The sequence below is a fragment of the Vulpes vulpes genome, chromosome 2, assembly GCF_048418805.1.
Source record: "Vulpes vulpes isolate BD-2025 chromosome 2, VulVul3, whole genome shotgun sequence".
Classification (NCBI taxonomy): Eukaryota; Metazoa; Chordata; class Mammalia; order Carnivora; family Canidae; genus Vulpes; species Vulpes vulpes.
Genome location: NC_132781.1, coordinates 149,193,531 through 149,219,002, shown reverse-complemented (window position 1 = coordinate 149,219,002; position 25,472 = coordinate 149,193,531). Strand labels below are relative to the sequence as shown.

Here is a 25,472-nt window from a genome sequence, read left to right as displayed (position 1 = left end):
TTAGCGCCCTGACCTCCTCAAATCCAGGCTCTTCCTGTGGTCCCTTCCTGGATTTTTAAGGCTACATGGCTTGGGGGAGATGGGGTGGGGGGTAGGGTCATGGGCTTCTGCTGGGAGGAGGGATGGGGAGGTCTCAGCAAGATGAATGTGGGGCAGAGCTAGCAGAGAAGTCGGGCACAGGCAGGTTGCTGCTGGCAGGGGAGGCTCTGGGTCAGAGCACAGGTGTGCAAGCAGACGCAACAGCTGACATCCCAGAGGTGGGGCAGCTTCAGCCTGGGAAGGTCGGCGGGCAAACTGGTGAGACCTCAGAAGGCCACAGAGAGAGGGAGAGTGGGGAGAGGTTAAGGGACAGGATATGCCCGGACACCAAGTGACGTAGGCAGCCACCTTTCCATTCAGAGAAGCTTCCAGTGAGGCATTGAAATCTCTGGTGGAGAGCGGAGACACAGCACCAGGAGAGATCAGCTCACAGTCTGAGGAGGTGGGAACCGGCTCCTAATTGATGTCTGAGGTCCTGGTTCGCTCCCACGTCCCCTCCAGGTTTGCTGAATCATCTGAAGACTTTCAGGCCCCACGGTTCTCCATCTGTGAGGTGGGAAAGGCAGATGACAGGGTTTCCAGGGTCCCTCTACTCTGACCCTTGCTGATGTTCACTTATAACAGGAGTCTGACTTCACTCCATGGTCAGTCGTGTGGGTGACCTAGGAGGGCTCATTCTCTGGGCCTGGGAGGCTGAGGCTGAGCAGGCAGGGTGGCTGAGGTTTGGGGGGACAGCCCCTGAGCTCTAGGCTGAGCTTCGATCTCCCTATAGGAATTTACTGGAAGCCCAGGATACCATAGATCCCAGTCCCCTGTGCTGTGCCTGAAGAAGCAGGTTGTGATGGACACCAGGTGAGTCCGGGTGTGGGGTGGAAGCTGTGGGTGCGGTCCTAACTGCTGAAGCAGGCAGACAGACTGGCTGCAGGCTGCCCTCACTTCGGCCTCAGGGATGTGTGGCCAACAGTGGGTCCACTCCAGTGGCTGGCTGCTCTCGGGAGCTCAGGTGCCAGTCCTAGCTCTGCCAGTGACCTTGGGCAAGTCTCCTCCCTTCTCTGAGCCTCTCATCCCTCTGTGTAAAATGAAATGTCTCCTAGGCCCTAATTCTAAGTCTCATAATCTGAAGATCGTGGACTCCTTGCTTGTCCATTCTGTGCCTCTGTTTCCTCACATGTGAATGGGGCTGTGGGTGTGAAGGAGCCTGGGAAAGGATGCCAACCCTCTATTCCATATTCATGGTGTGTGCATCTTGCTTGGTCTTCCACTATGTCTCTGAAGCAGGCTGGGCCAGGCCAGTGGCCCATTCTGCAGATGGGAAAATTTGCTAGGGCTCCATGGAGCTCTCTGAGGGAATGGGAGGGCCGAAGACTGGCTGGCCCAGGGAACTCTGGACCCCGGGGCTCGCAGGGAGCTGGGAGACTGGAGGAGGCCAGATCCTTAGAGCAAAACCTTTCCAGGACAGTGGGACTGTGCCTGCCGGAGGGATCTGTTGGGGTGTCCGGGTTGAGCATCCCCTGTGGGAACCTGAAAGAGAGTCAAGGACCCCTTGGAAGCATGTGTCCAGAGGCGCTCATCGCCCTGGGGCCTGGGGAAACTGCTTGAAGTTTCTGATTCAGTACGAAGGAGAGGGAGGGAGGGGCAGGGGTGGAAGGGAGCAGAGAGCAGAGGGTCAGTCTCAGTCCCTACTTTGATGGACTAGAAATAAGACTTTCTGTTTCGTGGTTTTATAGGTCCATTTATTAGGTCTTATTCCAAGGCTCGATTCTGCTGGGGCTCACGGAATAGTTTCTCTGTCCCCTTCTCATACCTCCCGTCACCACATGGAATTTAACTCAGTGCCAGGCTAGGTGGTTGAGGATTTGGCACCGTCTTGCCCCCGCTCTGATCTACAAAGATTGTTGTTGCCCTCACATCTCCCTGATTAAAGAGTTAGAAGACCTGGGGTCGAATCCTGCCTTTGCCACGTACTCGCTGTTGACCTTGAGCCAGTGACTTCCTATTTCTGAGCCTCTGCTGCCCCATCTATAAAATGGGAAGAGCACTAGTACTGACCACGCAGAGTCATTGTGAGGACTAAGTGAGGCACCCACCACCCAGGCTCCCCGCCCTCTTCCTCGGCCCTGGCAGGACCATCGAGACTCCTTCATGGTTGCCGACCTGGGCGTGCTGCCAGCTGCCATCGGGCCTTCCCCCGGGCCCCGCCACGGTCTTACCCTTCTACGCGGTGAACTGCAACAGCAGTGCCTGGGTGCTGCACGTCCTGGCCTCCCTGGGCACCGGCTTCGACTGTGCCAGCCAGGTAAGCCTGCACCTGCTGCTGGTGGGGGGACAGGAGGTCAGCAGTTGGGGATCTTGGGGTGGCGTCTGCAGTACCTAGGACAGTGGCCACCACAGGAATTACTTGATTCTGAAGGAAGAAATGAATGAACTATGAGGGGGCCACGTGGCTGGGGCAAGCAAAGGGAGCCGGTGAGTGGAGGGGCACAGGCTTTGGGCCTGTGCAGGCCCTGTTTCTGTCCCAGCACAGGCATTTTATGCAAATCGAATACATTAAATGCTTCCTCTTTAAAATGGGGCCAACTCTGCTTTCTTGAATCCTAAAAGCCTAAGTGGCACAGATGTGCCCAGTGCAGCGCCAGGTGCAGAGGGGATTTCAATCAAGAGCAGCCCCTTGTGCTCATGCCCTGAGTTTCTGTCCCCAGAGTAGAGGTGGGCAGCAAGGCAGCCCCTGACTGTGTCATCCATGCCAGCTGGAGCTGGAGCAGGTGCGGGGCCTGGGCGCAGCCCCTTCGCACATCATCTATGCCAACCCCTGCAAGCCTGTCTCCCACATCCATATGCTGCCCGCCACGGGGTGTGGCTCCTGACCTTTGACAATGAGGGGGAGCTGACCAAGGTGGCCCAGCATCACCTCGAGGCCAGGTGAGGCCAGGTGAGGCCTGACAGGCAGATGGAAACAGTTGGATCAAGGACAGCAAACCTGGGGCCTCTGCCAGTGGAGTTGGGCCTCTGCAACCAGGTGAAGGCAGTCCCATGAGGTGACTTGGGAGAGGTCCAAGGAGCAAAGTACAAGAATTTGGGTCACTGGGCCCAATGTCTCCCCTGGTGCATATTTGTGGGGAAGGAATACTGCTTACGTCTGCATGGACACTGGGCACAACCTGGCATTGGGAGGTCTCGGGTCAGGCGAACTCATGGAAAAAGCACTCCCATCGGAGTCAGGGAGGCCAGTGCTCATGTTTCAGATTCATGTGCACAGGCTGTGTGGCCTTGGGAAAGTTATTTAACATCTCTGATCTTGTAACATGGAGGCTTACCGAAAGTGTGTGTATAATTTCATCACGTTCCTGCTTTTTCTCGCCTGGGCAGAGGTCTCTAAGTGATGAGTGTTTTTGTTCCTTGAGACTCAGTGGCTGGAGAGTCCAGAGAAACTAGGCAGGGGCTGGTGGGAAGGTGGGGAGAGATTGGGGGGCAGGCTGGGCCTTGGGGGCTCATGTGTCAAAGAACCCCTGACATCTTTCACAGCCTCTCCTAGGCTGGTCCTCTGGCTCTGGACCCAGGACAACGAGAGCATCCTCCCCCTGAGTGCCAAATTTGGGGCCCCCCTGGACATATGTGAACATCTGTTTGGGTTGGCCAGGGACCTGGGGCTGGCTGTGGTTGGAACAAGGTAAGAGCACTGGCTTTCCCTGCCTGGGAAGCAGGGGTCCCGGTTTTCCCTGTCAGTCTCCAGTCTTTGCCCCTCTGGGCCTCAAGATGCTCCATTTGTCCTCAGCAAAGGAGCTGGGTGTTATCTGGGACCAGAGCAGGGTGATCAAAGTACCCGCCTTGGGTGAAAAATTTGAGGAGATGCCAAAAAGCTTAGTACTCCAGATAAATCACATTTTAATACAGTATTTTAAAAATATCAAAATTAGGGACACCTGGGTGGCTCAGCGGTTGGGCGTCTGCCTTCAGCTCAGGGCGTGATCCTGGAGTCCCAGGATCAAGTCCCACATGGGGCTCCCTGTGGGGAGCCTGCTTCTCCCTCTGTCTGTGTCTCTGCCTCTCTCTGTATTTCTCATGAATAAATAAATAAAATCTTTTTTAAAATATATCAAAATTAATGCAAAAATTCATGATAAGGAAAATATCAGAATTTTAAATAAAGACAGGATTGAGAGGTGCCTGGGTGGCTCAGTTGGTTAAGCGTCTGCCTTCGGCCCTGGGGCGGGGTCCCAGGGTCCTGGGATCAAGCTGTACATTGGGCTCCCTGCTGTGAGGGAGCCTGCTTCTCCCTCTCCCTCTGCCTGCTGCTCCTCCTGCTTGTGCTCTCTGTCAAATGAATGAATAAAATCTTTTTTAAAAAGGACACTTCCTTGCCTTTTTAAGAAAAAAGAAAAAGACAGGATTGAAATTCCTGTTTTTTCCTTTTGCCTCAGGATCCAATTACTGTTACCAATTTTGACTTTATTTAAAATCTCTGTGTTTAGTTTCTTGTGGATGTTTTTGCATCAATTTTGCTTCTTGAAAATATCGCATTAGGGGCACCTGCGTCGCTCAGTGGTTGAGTGTCTGCCTTTGGCTCAGGGCATGATCCCAGGATCCTGGGATCGAGTCCTGCATCAGGTTCCCCGCGGGAACCCTGCTTCTCCCTCTGCCTGTGTCTCTGCCTCTCTCTCTGTGTCTCTCATGAATAAATAAACAAAATATTTTCAAAAGGAAAGAAAGGAAGGAAGAAAAAAGAAAGAAAAAATGGCATTAAATATTATTTATCCTGGAGGCTTAGTGTTTCGGCCCCCGCTTACATTCTGCACCTGAGCTGAGGGCCTCACTTGCCTCCTGCTCCCTTGCCTTGATTGGTTCCTCGGCTGCCTGCTTGCGGGGGCCCTGGGATTTGGGGTTCTGATCACGTGCCCTCTAAGGAGAAGAGGAGCGATGGGGGCACTGGGAGAGGGCAGCTGAGAGCAGTGACTCGCACAACCGTCAACACCCTAACTCAAGGCCTGTCACATGCAGTGTGTGCATCTCTGGGGACAGCCACGTGTACATCCAGGGATGCGTGGTTCTGTGGGCCGAGGCAGTCACATGTGTCTCAGTGTGTGTACTCATGCTGGTCTCCACAATTTACCCGTGTTGGCACTTCTGAATGTCCCCCTTCCTCCTAACCCTTATGTTTCCATGTGTGTTTCTCCACGTGTCATTGACCTACGTCCAGCTTCCACGTGGGCTCGCACTGCCAGGCAGCGCACAGCTTCATGCAGGCCATCGCTGACTGCCGGCGTGTGTTGGAGATGGGCTGCACCTTTGGGCCGACGTGACCCCCTGGACATCGGAGGGGGCTTCCCGGAGAGGAGGGCTCAGAACCGAAGTTTGAGGAGGTCAGGGGGTGGACGGTGTGTGCGTGCTTGTCTATAGGGGAGGCTCTTGTAGCCGAGTCACGTGTACGCCTGGAGCTGGGATTTGTCTTTGTGGGGAGGTCTTCGACTCTAGGCACATGGCCTGTGTGCACGTACGTGCATGTGCGTGTCCCTGGCTCCATGTCTTTCTTTAGACATGGTAGTCGCTATACCCAACTAAGCTGCAGTCAGGTCGAAAGTTCACTATGCTCCACATCCAGGGAACATCCCATCTTTGCTGACCATGTATTGATTTCAGTGGCTCCGAATTCATACAACTCAGGGTGCTACGACCTGTACGCTGGCTGTGTGTCCTTGGAAAAGTTATTTCCCCTCTCTGGGCCATGGTTTCTGTGTCCTCCCTAGTAAAGTGGGGACGAGAACACCTCCCCACAGTGCTGTTATGGGAATGAAGGGGGATGATGCAGGGAAAGCCCCCACATAGGGACCGGTCATGTTAGGATCAGGATCTGTCCCTGCAGATGGCGAGAATGATCGATGCTGCCCTGGCCCAGGACTTCCCGGAGGGGAGTGGTGTTGAGATCATTGCGGAGCCTGGACGCTTCTACGTGGCATCTGTGTGCATGGCTGCTGTCAATACCATTGCCAAGAAGGCTGTGCTGGAGGCTGGTGGGTGGGTCAGCCCTGGGTGGGGACGGCCCTGTCCACACATCCCCAGGCCCCGGGGAAGAGGTTAGACGAGGGTCTGGGCTCCACGCCCGGTGGCTAATTAGTGAGAAACATGCTCTGAATTGGGTGTAAGGACGAACCTGTTCGTATCACTATTGTGTTGTTCTCAAATAGCCCGGGAGGTAGAAAACCAAGTCTTTACTGAGCAGCCATGAATTTATATTGTGTTATGGAGGCAAAGCCACAGAATATAGCTCATGGGGTCACAGACACCGCTGTGCCGCCCATGCGCATTTGAAATCTTCCAGCCGGTGCTTTCTAACATGTGCAGATTCTTATAACGAAAAATATACTGAATAAATACAAATTCTTGCAACAAATATAGGAAAGCAATTCGTTGTGTCTTGGCCTGAAGGTCAAAGGTGACATCTACGGGGTAATGGGAACCTTTTGACAATTGGGGTCAACTGTCATGGGAGACTTATTTGATGGTCTGCTATTTTTGAAGCAGGCGTGGGGTGGGGTGACCGTTCCCACAGAGTGAACTAACCAGAACTCAGTTTCATGCCGAGATGAAGAGTATGGATAGATATCACCACTCTAATCTGTCGCTTTGTGATAACTGACAGTATAAATATTTATAAATCCCATTAATCCTCTCCCTTATCCTTGTGACACATGCTGGTCCACAGCTTTTAATCCCAAAGGCGCTTGTGTCAACTGATTTCATTTCCTCACAAAGCGTCTTGTTAAAGAATATGGTGATATGCAGCCCATGATTTTAGCCATCAGTTAACAGAAGTCCAAGTTATAAGTATTTGGGGCTTATTATTTTTATTTCCACTATAATAAGAGCTGCTAATAATTAAGTATCTATTTTGTGTGAAATACATATTTTGTCTCATTTCTGCTCAACAGTTCTGGGGGGAGGGATAGTTTTGGGTCATTCCTGTTACAGGTGGAAATACTGAGGCTCGGGGAGAGGAAGAGATTTGTCTATGTGGCACGGCTCGTTAGGGATGCAGCGGGACCCCTGTCTGCCTGGCTGAAACGCTGTGCACTTGCTGAGCTCTCCGCCTCGAGGATGTCATGGCTAAGTGGCTTAGGACACCTGGGGCTGGGGTTGTGGAGACAGGATCAGTAATGGCAGCTGGGAGAAAGGGAAGGAGATGCAGAGACTGACACCGGGAGAAGATGGTGAGGAGAAGACCCAGAGGAGGAGAAAAAATCAATATTCAGAAGGATGTGAGCATCTAAGTGGTAGCTGGAATGTCCCCAATGTTCACGGAGATCACTGTACAATTCTGAGTTTAGATTCAAGAAAGCAATATTCTGTGGACAGGCTAAGTGGTTGTGGAGAAACTGGCTTGGTAGTAGTAGGTCATATCCGAAGGATCTCGGGGGCACAGGTGACTTCAGCTTCACATGCACCAGGAGTGTGATGGGGGCAATGAGAAGGTCATCAGGTGCTTCCTTCAGCAACATCAGTCGAGGTGGAGTATTTAGGGGAGGGAGGCGAGAATCATGCTCCGACTCTTATCTGAGTCGGGCACTGTTTTTAAACGTTTCCAAGGTTTGTTTTAATCAGGGAACATGCAGACATGGAAACACTGTCCCGAAGGAAGAAGTTTTTACTCACATTGCCCTAGAAAGGGGGGACCTGGAGTGCGCCGCAGGGCCACAGGGGAAGCAGCTGGGTGGGGTGGGAACAGAAGGAGCAAGCAGAAAGCCAGGCTGAGAGGCTCCAGTGCAGGTTTCATGGACAGGAATGGGTGAGGCAGGTGAGCTGGCTCAGCAGGGGACAGAAGGAAGCCAGAGGACAGGCCCCAGCCTTGCATGGGGTTAGGAAGACTCCTGGAGCAGAGAACAGGGGTTCTCTACCCCTGGGCAGCAGATTGGGGCCCCTTCCAAGGGTTCTGCACTCAGGCGTTGAGAGCCAGTGGTGAGATTGGCCACACACACCTCTCGCCACTCCCAGGAGGCCACCAGAAGCTGGTGTTCGACCTCAAGGGCTACTACGGCATCTTCTGCATCTTCCTCAGGGAGCCTGTCCCCAAGATGCCATCCTGGTGAAGGTAAGGGGGCCCTGTGCGACTTTGGCCCTCCTAGCCACTGCGTCCAGCGCCCAGTCCAAGAGAGGCAGGGATCTCTGTGGCCAGGTGGGGAGGTGAAGGAGCCCAGACGCTCCGTCTAACCTCTTCCCTGGGGCCTGGGGATGTGTGGACTGGGCCGTCCTCACCCAGGGCTGACCCACACACCAGCCTCCAGCACAGCCTTCTTGGCAATGGTATTGACAGCAGCCATGCACACAGATGCCGCGTAGAAGCGTCCAGGCTCCACGATGATCTCAACACCGCTCCCCTCCGGGAAGTCCTGGGCCAGGGCAGCATCGATCATTCTCGCCATCTGCAGGGACAGATCCCGATCCTAACATGACCGGTCCCTATGTGGGGGCTTTCCCTGCATCATCCCCCTTCATTCCCATAACAGCACTGTGGGGAGGTGTTCTCGTCCCCACTTTACTAGGGAGGACACAGAAACCATGGCCCAGAGAGGGGAAATAACTTTTCCAAGGACACACAGCCAGCGTACAGGTCGTAGCACCCTGAGATGTATGAATTCGGAGCCACAGAAATCAATACATGGTCACCAAAGATGGGATGTTCCCTGGATGCAGAGCATAGTGAACTTTCGGCCTGACTGCAGCTTAGTTGGGTATAGCGACTACCATGTCTAAAGAAAGACATGGAGCCGGGGACACGCACATGCACGTACGTGCACACAGGCCATGTGCCTAGAGTCGAAGACCTCCCCACAAAGACAAATCCCAGCTACAGGTATACAGGTGACTCGGCTACAAGAGCCTCCCCTATAGACAAGCACGCACACACCGTCCACCCCCTGACCTCCTCAAACTTAGGTTCCGAGCAAGCCCTCTCTCTCCTCTCCGGGAAGCCCCCTCGATGTCCAGGGCGTCATGTCGCACCCAGAGGTGTGGCCCATCTCCAACACACGCCGGCAGTTTTCTCCCAGAGTGGGCCTGAAGTCTAGGTTAGCTCCTCAGGCAGCCGCCCCCACCCCAGCTGCCACCCCCAGACCCAGGTCAGGGAGGGCTGAGAACCTTGTGCCCTGGTGGCAGGTGGCCCCAATGGCTGTGGCCTGGGTGTGAGGCAACCTGCACTGCCCGGGACCTTGAGATCTTCTTTCCCCTCCTTTCGTTCAGTTAGTGACTCCTGTGCTGCCCCAGGAAGCTCTGCGTGAGCTATGGGCACCCGCACTAATGTGAGAGCACTGGCTTTGGAGTGACCCCAGGCTCTTCCACATACCGGCAGGGGTGTCAGTGCCTCGGTTTCCCCTTGGATATTAGTGTCCCCCTCATGGGATTGTTGAGAGGAGTAAGTCCAGTAATGCAAATCCTCAAGCAATGTCAGTTCATGTCCAGGGCCCTGCCCCTGGCTGCCCCTGGTCCCAAGCCTGACCCCCTCAGAGACCACCCTCTCCCCCACCTCCTGCCCCATGGTTGGAGTGTCTTCAGGGAGCAGGCAAAACCTTGGACACACAGCTAATGGGCCAGCCTTGTGGGTGCCTCGGACCCGGCCTCAGCCTTACAGACCCCCAGGCTGGGAGGTTGGACGGACAAGGTGTGAATACAGCCAACTCCAAGGTTTGTTTTTTTTTTTTTTTTAATTTTTATGTATTTATGATAGTCACAGAGAGATAGAGAGAGAGGCAGAGACACAGGCAGAGGGAGAAGCAGGCTCCATGCATGGGGAGCCCAATGTGGGATTCGATCCCGGGTCTCCAGGATCACGCCCTGGGCCAAAAGCAGGCGCCAAACCACTGCGCCACCCAGGGATCCCTACAGCCAACTCCAAAATAGTGTGGACACTACTATGTGTCCTCCAGGCACACTGACACTTTAAAAACGGTATTTCCAGAGTTCTGAGCTCAAAAAGAAAATGAGTCCTATAGAGAAGGAGGTTGGCAGAGGTGAGAGTGGGGACATGTCAGGATGACTAGCTGTATTCCTTCAGCCAGTGAAGGCCCAGAGGCCAAAGCCACCCACCTCCTGTGTCCTTTTTAAGTTTTTCCTGCTGTGATGTTCTCTGATCCCCAGCCTTGACAATGGTCCTCCTGTCCACCAGAGTCCACCCCATCGATCTTGCTGCTGCCTCTTCAGCTCTACCGATGCCAGAGGACTCTCCCAGCATCCCTAGGCTAAGGAGAACTATCCCCCAGCTATGTGAGAATGGATAGGCCCCGGATGCTACCCTAGGAAGCCAGTGGCCTCAGACATTCTTCAGCCTCTTCCCAATTCATCTCCTCCCAGTGCCTGAAGATTGGGGGGTGGAATTATCCACCCCAACCACCCCACCCCCCAGAAGTGTCTGGAAGCACAAACGTAAGTGGGCTTTAGGGAAAATATAAAGTTTTATTCAGATGCAAGAAATGTTGGTGTGTTTGTGTTTTGCCCTCTGATGCTGTAATTGTGGTTATCCACGCATTCATCTATCCATCCACTGATCCATTGATCCTATCACCCCTCATCCCTCCCTCCCTCCATCCATCCACCTGCCCATGTACCCATCCACCCATCTATCCATTTACTCAGCAGAAATCTGAAGGCCCAGTGTGTGCCTGGCCCTGCTCTAGGCACAGGTAACACACAATGAAAATCCAGGCTCGTGGAGCTTACCTTCCAGTTGGGAAAAGAGACAGCCTTAGCCAAGCACATAAGTATATAACAAGGTACATGCTGTGAGGAAAAATAAAGCAGAGCCAGAGGATAGTGAATAAAGGATGATGTGTTATTTGAGGCAGAAGGATCAAGGGGCGCCAGTCCGAGAGGGGGCATAGGAGCAGATACCTAAGGGCAGAGAGCGAGAGGCCGTGTGGTAGCTGGGTCAGAGCCCCAGGCATTGCAAACTGCAAGTCCAATGCCAGGGACGGAGACAGTTTTTTAAAAAGGCAAGAAGATGCATGTGGGTGAGCAGAGTAAGTGAGGGGAGGTGACGGGAGGAGGCAGGAGGAAGGCTGGTGGTTGACTTGTCAGGCCTCATGGTTAAGGCAGGGCTTTGGCTTTGCTGTGAGCTGGAGGGAAGGCCCCTGAGGGTTTGAGCAAGTCCATGCAGAGAGAATCTGGGGAGGCTCCTGCCAGTTTGCAGGAAATGATGGGTGGTCACAGTGTTGGTGGGAAGTGGCCGGTTCAGGACAGGGTGGATGGGTTGAGTCAAAAGGATTTGCGGAGGAGCCAGCTGGGGGGTCCCTGAGGCAAGGAGAGGAGTCAAGGGCGACTCCAGGGCTTTTGGCTGGAGCCACTGGTACATGAACAGGAGCGCTGGGGAGGAGAAGCAGGTTAGGAGGGGTTAAAACCCAGAGCTCAGCTTTGACAAGTCAGGCTGGAACAGTCTAGTCAACCTCCAAATGGAGTCACGCACAAGCATCTGGTCTCAGGGCCAGGGCTCAGGACAGGAGATCCCAACGTGAGTAGCGTCGGCATCGGGTAGACTTGACCTCCCTGAGGCCAACCAGGAAGTGAGCATAGCCAGAGAAGACAAGAACACTTCCAAAGACAGAGGCCCAACTGTCTGATACCGCCCAGAGGTGGCTGAGGTGGGGGCCGAGGGTGGCCTTGGGAAGAGATCACTGGTGATCTTAACCAGAGGCTTTCGGTGCAGGAGAGGAGACAGGTTGGTGGAAGCGGGATCCCGAGAGGACCGGTGGAGAGGGTGGGGGTGGGCCCCGCTTCCAGGGAGGTGTGCTGGTCCCGGCAGCTGGCGACATGGAAGGGTGGCTGGAAGAGGGCAGGTCGGGTGGGAGGTTTATCTTAAGATGAGAGCTATTACAGCTTGTTTGTAGGCTGGGGTGGGGGTGCTCCCTAGCGGGGAAGAGAATTAAGATGCAGAAGAGAGGAGACGGTTGCAAGAGCCCACCCTTGGGTGGGTGGCAGGGTTAGAAAGTGGAGTTCTCTTCTGTCGGGTTCTCTTTTCTCAGTGACAAAAGAAACAAGGTCAGGGCTGAGAGGGAGCGGGCAGGAGGGCGCCTTGGTGTTTCCAGGAAGGGGCAGAGATGGGAAAGTCACAAGAGCGGGAGATCTGATGGGCCAGCGCAACGGGGTCAGGTCGCCAGCACAGGGGCCCACCCAAGGTTTGTGGGGGGTCAGTCTCGAGCGAGGCTGGCCATCTGGTGTGTTTCGTCTTCAGCCGTGTTCAGCCGAACAGGTGCACACGCAGAGATCGGTGGGCTGGAGTGCGAGGTGCTCGCAGGAGTCTCCGTGGGTCCAGGCTCCAGCTACGGCTGGCCACCCCAAAGCCCCTGCGGTCCTCGAAGCCCTCTCGTGACCCCACATACTGTCCTTCCACAGCCATATCTGCTGGGGACTCAGAACGATCCCCGGGAGCTCACAATGATGCCCACTTTAGAGAAGCCAGCCAACCAGGGGCACCCAGGGGTAAGAGGCAGAGCTGGGATTTTTTTTTTTTAAGATTTATTTATTTATTTATGATATATATAGAGAGAGGCAGAGACATAGGAGGAAGGAGAAGCAGGCTCCATGCTGGGAGCCCGACATGGGACTCGATCCTGGGACTCCAGGATCGGGCCCTGGGCGAAAGGCAGGCGCTAAACCGCTGAGCCACCCAGGGATCCCCTGGGATTTTTTTTTAATAAAGATTTTATTTATTTATTCATGAGAGACCTACACAGAGAGGCGGAGACATAGGCAGAGGGAGAAATAGGCTTCCTGCGGGGAGCCCGATGCAGGACTTGATCCCAGGACCCCAGGGTCACGACCTGAGCCAAAGGCAGCCGCTCAACCACTGAGCCACCCAGGCATCCCAGAGCTGGGATTTGAATTCACAGGCCTATCGGTGTTCTCCCTTCAGGACAGCAGGGGCGTGCACGCTGTGTTTGAGAAAGTCTTGCATCCCAGAGGGTGACAATAAGCCAGCTTGGCCGTCGTCGTCGTCGGGGGAATTGAGCCTCAGGTGCTCTCAGGTGCCTTGGGAGGGCCAGACTTTGTCACGTTCAGCTGCAGTGACTTGCTGCCACCCACTGGCCACTGGCGGTGTTGCACCCAGACGGACCGTGCAGGATTTGCTTAGCCAACTCTCAGCCTCGTTGAAAGGCTCTGGGAGGAGGGATGGTGTGCACACGTCCCCCACCCGCCCCCGACTTTGACAAATGAGAAGACAGAGGTCAAGAGAGGTGAGTTTAAAATTCCATCTGCACTTGCGTACACTATCTTCATTCATGAAGCATTCATGGAACACCTCCTCTGTGCCAGACGCCGTTTTAGGCCCTGGGATCCAGCAGGAAAGAAGGCAGCAGAGAACACCACTCTTGTAAAGCTGCCGTTTGCGGGCTGGGCGGGGTGGGGGTGGGGGGCAGATATTAAACAAGTAAACAAACCAGTTGAGTAAAGGTGATGCTCTGGGGCTGTGAAAGAATTAAAAGAGGGAGTGGCTGGAAAGGATGGTTAGGAGTTGACCTCTGAGGAGAAACCTGATGGCTGAGAGGGTCAGGAAAGGCCCTCCAAGATGAGAAAACAGCAATGCAAAGGCCCTGAGGCTCTGCAAGGTGGAACCCAGTGACACCGCAGCCCCCGAGATTTGCAGGGGTCAGAGCAGAACATTGTCAGGAGGGTCACGCCATTGATCTGCTCTCGGTGAATCCACAGCCTCTCTCAGCCCCACCTTACTCACACAGCTGACCACTCTGTCCTTGAAGCTCCGCCTCTCTTGGCTTGTGTGACACCAACCTCCAGGGGCAGGAAAAGCTAGTTGGATTCTCCCGTGATGATTAAAGCTTAACATTCAACATTGAGAAGTCTCTGATTTGAAGGAGCTCACTGACTTGTCCAAAGTTAGAGCAGGAAATACTGGCATGTGGAGTCAAAGGTCAAAATGAACATTTCTGGGACCTGGGACAGGTACATGCAGGAGAGGTAACTGGTAGAGGTGTATTCAGATTTGCTTGTGGCTGCTGCCGGGTTATAAATATAGTTTGTGATCCTGTCTGTGGCTAGCGGTGAGCCACGCTTGCAAATGTGTTAAATGGTTAAGTTTTTAAACGTGTTTAAAATGAATATTTTAAAGTTTGTATACACAGTGTAAGCCTGCCTTCTTCAATTCCTATGGGTGGTGTTCCAGGAAATAATACATTTTTGGAAGCCAGGTAAGTCCCTAAAGTGGCAATTTCAACATGTTACTTGAACACTAAGCCAATCATGTTAGCTAGTATTCTGCAGTGTTTTCTCCTATTTGCTGTAGGCTACAGCTGTTTGTCAAGCAAAATACTTCATCATTTATAAAAAGGAAAGTTGGGACGCCTGGGTGGCTCAGTGGTTGAGCATCTGCCTTTGGCTCAGGGTATGATCCTGGGGTCCCAGGATTGAGTCCCACATCGGGCTCCCTGCAGGGAGACTGCTTTTCCCTCTGCCTGTGTCTCTGACTCTCTCTCTCTCTCTCTGTGTCTCTTATTAATAAATAAATAAAATCTTTTTAAAAAATAAAATATTTTTTAAAAATAAATTTAATTTAATTTAAAAAGGAAGGTTGTATGAAGCAATGGGTACCCTAATACCCAACTTGAAGCTATATTTGGACACACAACAGCAGCAATGCAAATTGAAATAAGCATCTCTACTTCTGAAGTAATTATCATAAAAACAAAGCTCGAGGGCAATTAATACTATATGTGTTTTATTTTCTTATTTTTTTTTTTACTCTACGTGTTTTAAATTTTCATTTTAAGAAGCACTTTTAAAAAGTAAACATTCATGATATTATCATTCCATTTTTTTAGATTTTATTTATTTATTCATGAAAGACAGAGTTAGAGAGAAGCAGAGACACAGGCAGAGGGAGAAGCAGGGAGGCCGATGTGGGACTCGATCCCAGGACCCCAGGATCATGCCCTGAGCCAAAGGCAGAAATTCTGGTTTCTTTTGGTTTTCTTTTTCCAGTGCCCTTTGTTACTCCTGAAGATCTGTGCTTTCATGTGAGATCATTGTACCCCAGTCTGAAGAATGTCCCTTAATATTTCTTGTAGTACAGGTCTGCCAGCAATGCATTTCCTCAGCCCCTTCTTTGTACAAAAATGTCTTCGTTTCATCTTAATTCCTAAAGGATTTCCCCTTACCCCTGGTATAGAATTCTTTATTAACAGTGTGGTTTTTTTCCTTCTTCTTCTGAACTTTAAAAATGTCGTGACATGACTTTCTGGATTCATGGTTCCTGTTGAAATGTGGGCCTCAATCATATTGTCATTGCTTAAAAGATAATATGCCTTCTTTTACCTAACTTTTAAGATTTTCTCTTTGCCTCAGTTTTCAGCTGATAACAATGATACGTCTAGGTGTGGTTTTCTTTGTCTTTATCCTGCTTGGGTTTCACTAGGCTTCTTGAATTTGTGGGTTGATGTCTTTCAACATTTTTAGAAATTTTTAAGTTATGTCACTTCAAATATCCCTTCTACTCCAGTTCTCTTTTCTCACCTTCTAAGATTCCAGTTATGCAGATGTTAGACCTTCTGACTGTGTCCTACTATTTCTCATACTATGTTCCTAACTTTTTATTTTTCTGTGTTTCAGGATGGATATTTTCTATTGAATGGTCTTCAAGTTGTTAACCCTGTCTTTTGTCTTGCTGTGCTCTGTCTTCTGTTAAGCACACCCAATAAGTTCTTAATTTCAGGTGTTGTATTTCTCAGTTTTAGAGTATTTGATTATTTAAAAAAATATCTTCCAGTTCTTTATTGACAATCTCCATTTTTTATCCACTTTGTCTATCTTTCCTCTTATGCTATTCAACATATTATCAAAGATGTTTTAAAGTTCTAGTCTACTAACTCCAGTATGTGGATCATTGTGGTTCTCACACTTATTGTCTATTTTTTCTCTTCATTACCAGTCACATTTTCCTGCCTGTTTGCATGTCTAGTAATCTCTGATACGTAATGTTCAAATTGCGGATTATTCCAATATGATGAATGTCTTATTTTGGTCTTAATTTGCATTTCTCTGATTACTAGAGAGAGTGAGGACTTTTTCATGATTATTTTGTCATTTGATTTTCCTCTTTTGTAAAGTGCCTGTTTCAGTATTTTAAAATTTTATTTATTTATTTATTACGTTTATTTATATTATGTTTCAGTATTTTTAATTTTTTAAAATTTATTTATGATAGTCACACACACACACACACACAGAGAGAGAGAGAGAGAGAGAGAGAGAGAGGCAGAGACATAGGCAGAGGGAGAAGCAGGCTCCATGCACTGGGAGCCCGACGTGGGATTCGATCCCGGGTCTCCAGGATTGGGCCCTGGGCCAAAGGCAGGCGCCAAACCGCTGCGCCACCCAGGGATCCCTGTTTCAGTATTTTTTAAAAATATTTATTTGAGAGAGAGAGAGAGACAGACAGAAATAGCAACAGAGATAGCGAGAGAGAGCTCGAGTGGGGAGGAAAAGGAGAAGCAGGCTCCTGCTGAGTAGGGAGCCATATATGAGGCTCGATCCCAGGATTCTAGGATCATGACCTGAGCCAAAGACAGACACTCAACTAACTGAGCCGCCACCCAGGCATCCCGCCTGTTTCAGTATTTTTAGCCATCATTTGATTAGGTTGTATTTTTCTTATTGATTTTAGGTGTATATAAACTGATATATGTTCCTGATGCCTTGATTCATTTATCATCATACAGCTGTCCTCCACTCCTGACAGTTATTGTCTTAAAGTCCACTTTGTCTGACATTAATATATGTGTACATATTTTTAGTAGGCCTCACCCAAAGGAGACTTCTGCTTTCCTTTCCTAATTTGGAAATTATACTGTTTTTATTCTTTTATTGGTTATCTTAGAGGTTAGAAGCTGCACACTTTGCTCATTCAAGTCTAGAGTTAACACATTTACTTCAAGACAATAAAAAAAAACGTAAAATAATTTAATCACACATACTTACCTCCTGACTTGTTATTTTTGTCATGAATTTTAATTCTATAATGTTTTCTACTTTAAACACCACAAGACATTATCATTGTTTTATCCAGTCATGGTTCATTCAGATTTGCCTACATATTTGCCATTTCATTATTCTTCATTCTTTCTCACCTTTTTTATCTTCCATCTGGACTCCTTTTCATTCTACCTGAAGTCAGCCAGTGGCATAATTCTTCAGTTTCTCTTTGTCTGAAGATGTCTTGATCTCATCTTCATTCATCCTTCTGCTGTTTTCCTTCTTCTACTGTTGATCTTGAGAAGTCAGCTCTTAGTCCACCTTGGCCTTTGAAGATAATCTATCTTTTTTCTTCCCTGGTAGCTTTTTAGATTTTATCTTTATCTTTGGCATTCTGCTGTTTCACCATAATATGTTAGGTGTAAAAAATTTTTTGAATTAATAGATTTTTTTAAAGAGCAGTTTTAGGTTCATAGCACAATTAAATGAAAGTTACTGAGAGTGCCACATGTCATTTCCTTTTGCCACCAAACACAGCCTCCTCCACCATCAACATTCACTTTGGGTGCAGTGCATTTGTAACAATGAATCAACACTGACATATCATTATCAACCAAAGTCCATAGTTTACATTAAGGTTCAGTCTGTATTTTCCATTCTATGGGTTTGACAAATATATAGTGACATGTATACGACATTATAGTATCATACAAAATAATTTTACTGCCCTAAAAATCTCCTGTGCTCCACCTAAACATCCTCCTTCCCCCCAAGCCCCTGGAAACCACTGATTGTTTTACTGTCTTTACAGTTGCGCCTTTGCAGAATGTCATAGAGTTGGAATCATACAGTGTATAATATTTCTATGTGTAAATTTTTAAAAACTCCTACTTGGGATTTGTTGGGCTTTTTGGATCTTACACGAAGTCTGGGGCTCTCTACCCCCTTACTGAGACTTGATTTCTCCATACATAATGAATAAGTCAGGCCACTTAGCCTCTGAGGGCCTGTTGGACTCAGACATTCTCAGACTAGGATTCCATGGTTTTTCAAACCTCTGAGATGCCAATCAGGGGCCTCACCACCTTCAGTTCCCAGATTCCCTCCCCTCCACCTGACAGGCTAGTCTTGGAGAATTCCCAGATCGGCCACAATATCTGCCACAAGGGGGCAGTGGTGTGCAGAGATTGTGCAGGTTCCGAGATGAGGGCAGAGCCAAGGGCTTCTTTCTCTTTGGAGGTCTTTGCTTCTGACTGCCTGAGTAAAGGGAAGATGATTAAGCCTCGGATTCAAAGACCCGTGTCCCTTCTCCTTCATTTCATTTATCAAACTCTGGCTGATGCATGGAGATAAGTCATACCCTGTCCTTAACCTTGAGGACCTCATGGTTCACTAAATCGTTCTCTCCAGCCTACACTTCAGGCTGATTTCCCATCTCCCTGTCTTTGCTCCTGCTGTGCCCCTCCCCTATCACCACCATCCATTTCCCCTCCTTCTTAAGGTTTGGGTCAGAGGCCAACTCTTCCTTGGAGGATCCCAAATACCCCTATCAGAATTCTCCTCCTCCCTTGTGCCCTTAGCCTTGTTCTATATCTGGATTGTGTTCTGGCCATGTGCTTGTCTCACTCTCCAGACTGGAAGCTCTTCAGGCAGGACAGGGCCCCCCCTAACTCTGGGTCCCCAGTGCCAACCCTAGGACACAATGAGTGCTGGAGGAAGGGAAGTGAGAAGCTCTGCTGGCTGGGATTTCTGGCAAAGCTGAAGGAGTCAGAGCCCAACACCTAGAGGGCTCCACCATGCAGCTTCTTTCTCTAACCCAGGCCTCAAGCCCTTTGGGATCCAGCTTTGTACTCACTGCTGAGGAGATGATAAGAAAAGCTGCCAGTTCCAAGGACCAATGGATCAAAAAATGAAATCATAAAAGTGCCAGAAGAAAACATAGGAGGGCTTCTGATTGACTTTACGGTTAGAAAGACCTTTCTATGACTCAAAACCAGGAGCTATACTGAAAAGGAACTATAAATGGCTTTTAAGCTTTTGAAGAAATCCTCAGCCTTATTCATAAGAAGAGACCACAAATTTAAAATACATTTAGGTTCCATTTTTCACCTATCAAATGGACAGAAACCCAGAAGTTGAATAACCTTGTTTAGGTGACACTAGAAAAGAAGGCAAGGTCATCATCACCGGGGATGGGGAGACCTCTCAGCACAACCCCTGTGGGGGACAAAATGGCAATATCTATAAAAATTACAAATACATCTACGTTGGGCAGAATTCTAAGGTGACTCTCATTGGCTTTTACCTTTGTGTGATCTATTGGAATATAGGCGGAATCTGTGAATATGAGAAAATGCGAACTCAAGAATTTTGTTTCATTATGTGGCAAAGAGATTTTTGCAGATGTAAGTAAGGTCCTAAATCAGTTGATTTTAAGGTAGAGATTACATTGAGTGGGCTGGACCAGATCAGGTGAGCCCTTTAAAAGCAGAGAATTTTCCCTGGCTGGTCTCCAAAGGAGAATTTAAAAATTCAGAGATTTTTGAAGCATGAAAAGAATTTGTCATGCCATATGGGGAAAGCCACGTGGCAAAGAAAGTAGATGTCATCTAGGAGCTGAGGGAAGCCCCCAGATGATGGCCCCCAAAACCCAGAGATCTTAGTTCCACAACTCCACAGGAACCAAACTCTGCCAATGATAGAAAGGAGCTTGGAGACAGGTTTTCCCCCAGAGCCTCCAGACAATGAGAACTAAGCCTTGCCAGCACCTTGATTTTACTCTGAGCAGAGCACCCCACCTCACCAGGCTGGACTTCGGACCAACAGACTGTGAGCTAACCAGTAGGTGATGTTTTAAGCTGCCGAATTTGTGGTAATTTGTTACACAGTCATAGAAAACGATTACAATACCCCCAAGCCAGCAATACATTTTAGGAAATTTATTCTGCACTTATACTTGCATGCATATGAAACAAAATATGTACGTGATTATTGCGGCAATTGTTGTTACATCAGAAAAAAAAACCCCAAGAAACAAAAAACCCAACCCCCTAGAAACAAGTCTAGGGTCCATCAATAGGGAATTTGTGAAATGAACTGTTTCAGTCTCTACAGTAGCATTACATGCAATGGTATGAAAGAACGAGGAGGCTCTGTTTGCTGATAGAATTTTCCAAGACGCGTGACAAGCTAAAAAAAGGTACAGCACTGTGTATGTAGTTTGTTGCCTTTTATGTAAAAAGGGCATTATGAACATATACTCATTTTTAGACTCGCATAAAGAAACTCCAAAAAGTACATGAGGTGCTAATAAAAAGTGGTGTCCTATAGGGGGTGGGGGCAGGGAGTCAGAATAGGGCAGATGAAGCTCATGGGTCAGGGTGAGACTTTTTACTCATGCTTTTTAAATCTGTTTTGAACTTTGAAAATGTATTAATGAAAAAAATGAAATAAAAGTAATTATTTTTAAACGAATCAATGTGGGGGGCGCCTGGGTGGCTCGGTCGGTTAAGCATCTGACTCTTGATTTCAGCTCAGATTGTGATCTCAGGATGGTGAGATCCAGCCCTGAGTTGGGCTCTGTACTCAGCAGGGCCTCTGTGCCCCACCCCATCCCCAAATAATAAATAACATCTTTTTTAAAAAATGTAAAATGAATCAAGGGGGCACGGTCCTCCCAGCTTCTTTCTGGGCTTCAGTCTGCTCCCTCACCTTGCCCCGACAAGTTGATCCGATTCTGGGGAGTGTCCTCTACGGAACTCTTGACTCTAGACATTTCCTCCTCATTCTCCCTTGTGTCTCGGGAGAATTCAATAACTGTATCTGAGCAAGTCATCTCTCTGGAACTCGGTTTTCTGATCTGTGAAATGGAGATAATAGCTCTATTGCGTTGGTGGGCAGCTTAGTGAGATCATTCAAGTCCAGTGACCAGTCCTTAGAAGGAGCCCAGCCCATGGCAGGTATTCATGGCATCCGTGTCATCTGGGATGTAGGAAAGATCCCTCCCTGCAGAGGTAGTTTATTAAGCACACACTAGATGGACAAGAAATGATAGTGCCCTTCACTTCCTACCCTCGCACTGCAAGACTGTGGTTGGATTCCTCCGCTTTGCTATGAGATTCCTCAGAATCCTAGATTCTGCAGTTTCAAGCTTCTGCAGTTTCAGACGAGAGGAATGCTCACCTTTGTGAGCACTGGCACGACCACTAACTTTTGGTGTGTCACTGGAAACTCCTAAGGGTCTCCCTCATCTCATCCTGCTGTTCACTGAGCTACCAGCCTTGATGGAGTTGCTTGCCCTCCCTGCACCAGAGAGAGAGGGCTCTTGGGTTCTGGCAACCTTCCAGATCTCCATGGGCTTAGCTGCACTTCTTGTCCTTGGGCTCCAGGAGATTCCTTGAGAGAGGAAGAGATCTATCTTTTGTCTAATTCCTGTGAGATAGGTTCCTGATAGTTGCACCTTGACCTGACATAAGAAATACGTTCGTTTTAGGAGATGTTGGCTGTGTGTCTGACTGGAAAGCCGGTCTTAGTCCATCTCAGGTGTGGATCTACTGCCATGGCCCCCTGCCTGCGTGTCACTGCTTGCTCCTGGGAGTAGAGAACCCCTGTGTGAGCAAGCCCGGGTGTGTAGATCCCACACCTGTCCTAACCCCGTGTGACTGATTTAATCTGGTTTAAGTACAAGTCCGCCTCAGAGGTTTGAGTGGGTTTACACTGGCGTCACCTCGTTTTAACTGGTTTGACTCACTTTATGTCAGTTTAAATACATTTGTGTCTACTTGGCTCTTCGGAACTCATTTACGGCTCTTTTGATTTGGGTTCGTTTAATAATAGCAGACACTGATCTTGCACTGGTGACGTGTCAGCATTGTCGATTCCCAGTGCTTTATGTACATAAAGTCATATAATCCTCACACCTGCCCCACAGGTGGAGACTATGTCTTCATTTTACACACGGAGAAACTGAGGCACAGAGGGCTTAAGACCCTAGCCCCAGGTTTCATGGTTATTGAGAGGCAGAGCCAAGATTTGAACGTGTTCCATCTGGCCCCCAAGTCTGTGCTCTGAACCTCGGTGTTAAGCTCTAGCACTGCAGAGGAGTGTTTGAACCACTTTAAGAGGAGCTGATTTGAATCTGGCCAGTTGGTTCTGTTTTTGCCAACATAAGCTGCTTTGTCCTGGCTCGATCTGCCTCCAGCCCTGCATTTGGCACATCCTAGTTGACACACAGATCTCAGGCCCCTCAGATCCTCCAAATGGAAGACCACCATATTAATTTTCTAGGCCTGCTGTAGCAAACTGCCACAAATTTGAAAACAACAGATATTTATTTTCCGACAGTTCTGGAGGTGTTGGCAGGGCCCCGTCTCCATCCGGAGGCTGTCAGGGAAAAGTGGCTCCTTGCCTCCTCTAGCTTCTGGTGGTCCTTGGTCATATCACTCCAATCTCTGCATCTGTGGTCACGTTGCCTCCCTCCTCTTCTGTGTCTCCTGTGTGTCTCTTGTAGGGACACTGGCCCGTGGATATAGGGCCCACCCAGATATCAAGGATGATCTCATCTCAAGATGATTGCATCTGCGAGGAGTCTTTTTTCCAAATAAAGTAACATTCATAGGTCCCAGGGATTAGGACATGGACATATATCTTTCTCAGGGCCTCAGTGAACCCATCATGACCACTAAGGTCACACCAGAGTATTTCCCCTTAGGGACCCAGCTCTTAACAGTAACCCTTCCCATTAGATTGGAATTCACTCATCTGTTGGGGTTTTATCATTTTCTGCTCAGGAATGGAGAGGCAAAGTGTAAAAAGTGCTGGCCGCCATGGAAGAGCCTCTTAGACTTTTCAAAACTCATTTATTAACATTCCCGGGTGAGAAGATCAGGACTTCCCGGAAACATCAAGTGGAGTGTGGATGAGTTTCTGTAAATAGGCATTCAAAGATTGGACCAGACTTCTGAGATGTTCACTGGTGGTCTCACCAAGCTTACTAAGCCTGGGGGAGCCTTCTTTACTGAAAATGATGCTGAGCTGAAGGAGGGCAGATCATGAAGAGATGAAGGGGCGCTTTAACCCCAGAAAATCCCAGTACTCCTGGCCCAGGTTTGCAAGAAGTTAACAATTTAGCTGTGGGTGAAGACGGCGCAGTGGTGTCATTACTCAGCACATAGACTTTGCAAGGAAGCGGCATCCAGGGGCCTTTTGTTCGCAACGGGCCCCAACACCAGTGATGCAGAAATATTACACAAAAGGGAAAGTTGCGTTTCTCTGTTCTGCATTTTCCCACTTGAACTGACAACTAAAAACCACAAACACTACCAGGTATTAGAGTCAACTTAGCCCTTGAACACATTTGGCCTCGACAGAGGCATGTGTCCAGGCTTTCAGGGCTTGGGCTCAAGGTCCTGTTCTGTCCCTAACAGCTGTGTGGGGAAGCCAGAAAGTCTTTCTGAATCTTGACTTTCCCATCTGTAAATTGAGATAATTGGATTACCTGGGGAAAGGCTTACGCTTGGCACATGCCGTGTATGGCAGGGAACAGAGTGGCGGTCCAGGGTCATCACAAGTTCATGGGCAGCAACTCCAAAGGGCCACTCGGCACTGCTGGAAATCCTACTCTGTTTCTCCAATGGCCTTGGTAGTGGTAACGACTTCACACCTCACCCTTGATCCTCCATCCCTCCTTTGTGCCTGTCTGGCTTTGGCAGTGACCTGCTCCCACTCCATTGGAAAAATGTAAACCATCAGAGGAGGCTCCCTGGTCTTTGTATGTATGGCTAAATCTACAAACCCATCTCCCCTTCTCTTCCACCTCTAGGGTCATTGTCCCTGCTCCTCTCACAGTGGCTCTGTCTTCCTGTGCTTTGGGTCCCCTCCCCTCTTACTTTATCAAGCACTTTGCTCCTGAGTAATCCCTCCAATGGTCCTGCCCTCCTAGCGGTCATTGCCATCAGCGCAGACACGGTTTGTATCCTCCATAGTTGGATGACACCCTCCTTTGACCCTCCTACTCCCTTCCAGCCACCACTCCAGTTCTCTGCTTCCCTTTGCACAAAAACTTTCTGAAGAATTGCCTATGGTTGTTCTCTCCAATTCACAGGCTCCTGTTTGCTGTTCCACTCATTCCAATCCAGCTTCCAGCCTCCTTCTTCTACTAAGACTGCTCTCAGTGAAGTCGCCTGATGTCCCTGTGGCCAAATCCACTGGACCTTTCTCTGTGTTCAGCTCATTCGACTGTTGGGTAGCCCTGCACACAGGTCAACTCCCCTCTGTCTTTTTTTTTTTTAAGATTTTATTTATTCATTCATGAGAGACACACAGAGAGAGAGGCAGAGGCACAGGCAGAGGGAGGAGAAGCAGGCTCAGGCAGGGAGTCTGATGTGGGAATCAATCCTGGGACTCCAGGATCACACCCTGGGCCAAAGGCAGGCACTAAACTGCTGAGCCACCCAGGGATCCCTCCCCCTCTGTCTTGAAATCGTCTCTCCCATTGGCTGCCTGGTCTCACATCCCTGGCTTTCCTCCTCCCTCCCTGGCCACACCTGTTCAGTCTCCTGTACCATTCTTTCCTCTCTGCCCAGCTTCTGATATAGGAGCATCCCCAGGCTCAGTCAGTCCTTTGCCTCTTTTCCAGTCTGAACTGGAAACCAGTATAGGTCACACAGTAGCCTATAAGTCCAAATGCCCTGAGGCTGCCTAGACTCGGGGGAGGGGGGCAGTGTCTGACTCTCAACACAGAGGCAGAGCGTCTGTGGCCGTCTTCAACCCACCGGGCTGGAAGCCCAGAAGACCTGCTCGATTTCCCCTGTCTCCCAGCCCTACATCTGCTCCTTCAGCAAGTCCTGTCAACACCACCCCCCGCCCCCTGACAGAATGGATCTCAAATAGGTCCACTTCTCTTGTCTCCATGGCCACCAGCCTCGTTCAAGCCCCAGAGCCTCTGGCCTGGGTCCCACTGTTGCCTCCTCCCTGGTCTCAGAATCCACTTCCAGCTTGTGGTCAGCTGTTCTCGCCAGAGGGGCCAGAGTGGGCTTTTTTTTTTTTTTTTAAGATTTTATTTATTTATTTATTTTATTTATTCATGAGAGACACACAGACAGAGAGAGAGAGAGAGAGGCAGAGACACAGGCAGAGAGAGAAGCAGGCTTCATGCAGGGAGGCTGACGCGGGACTCGATCCCAGGTCCCCAGGATCAGGCCCTGGGCCGAAGGCAGACGCTCAACCGCTGAGCCACCCAGGCATCCCCCAGAGTGGGCTTTTGCTTGCGCACATCACGTTAGTTCACTCCCACACTTACATCTCTTCAGTCATCCAAAGACAGTTCAAGCTCCTCACTCCAGCCTGGGTCCCTCCCAGCCTCCAAGCCCTGCTTGGTCACCACAGTGTGGCCACTCTGGGCTTCCTTATGTTTCTCGAACAGACCACCTCGGGCCAGGCTTCAGGGCTCTTGCTCACACTCATGGGCTTCCTGG

General features: G+C 49.7%; 1 pseudogene; it reads left to right on the top strand.

Annotated features, from left to right (window-relative positions):
• The first annotated feature begins 988 nt into the window (after nucleotides 1-988).
• LOC112931702 (antizyme inhibitor 2-like) lies at nucleotides 989-8,117 on the top strand (annotated as a pseudogene).
• Nucleotides 8,118-25,472: the final 17,355 nt, after the last annotated feature.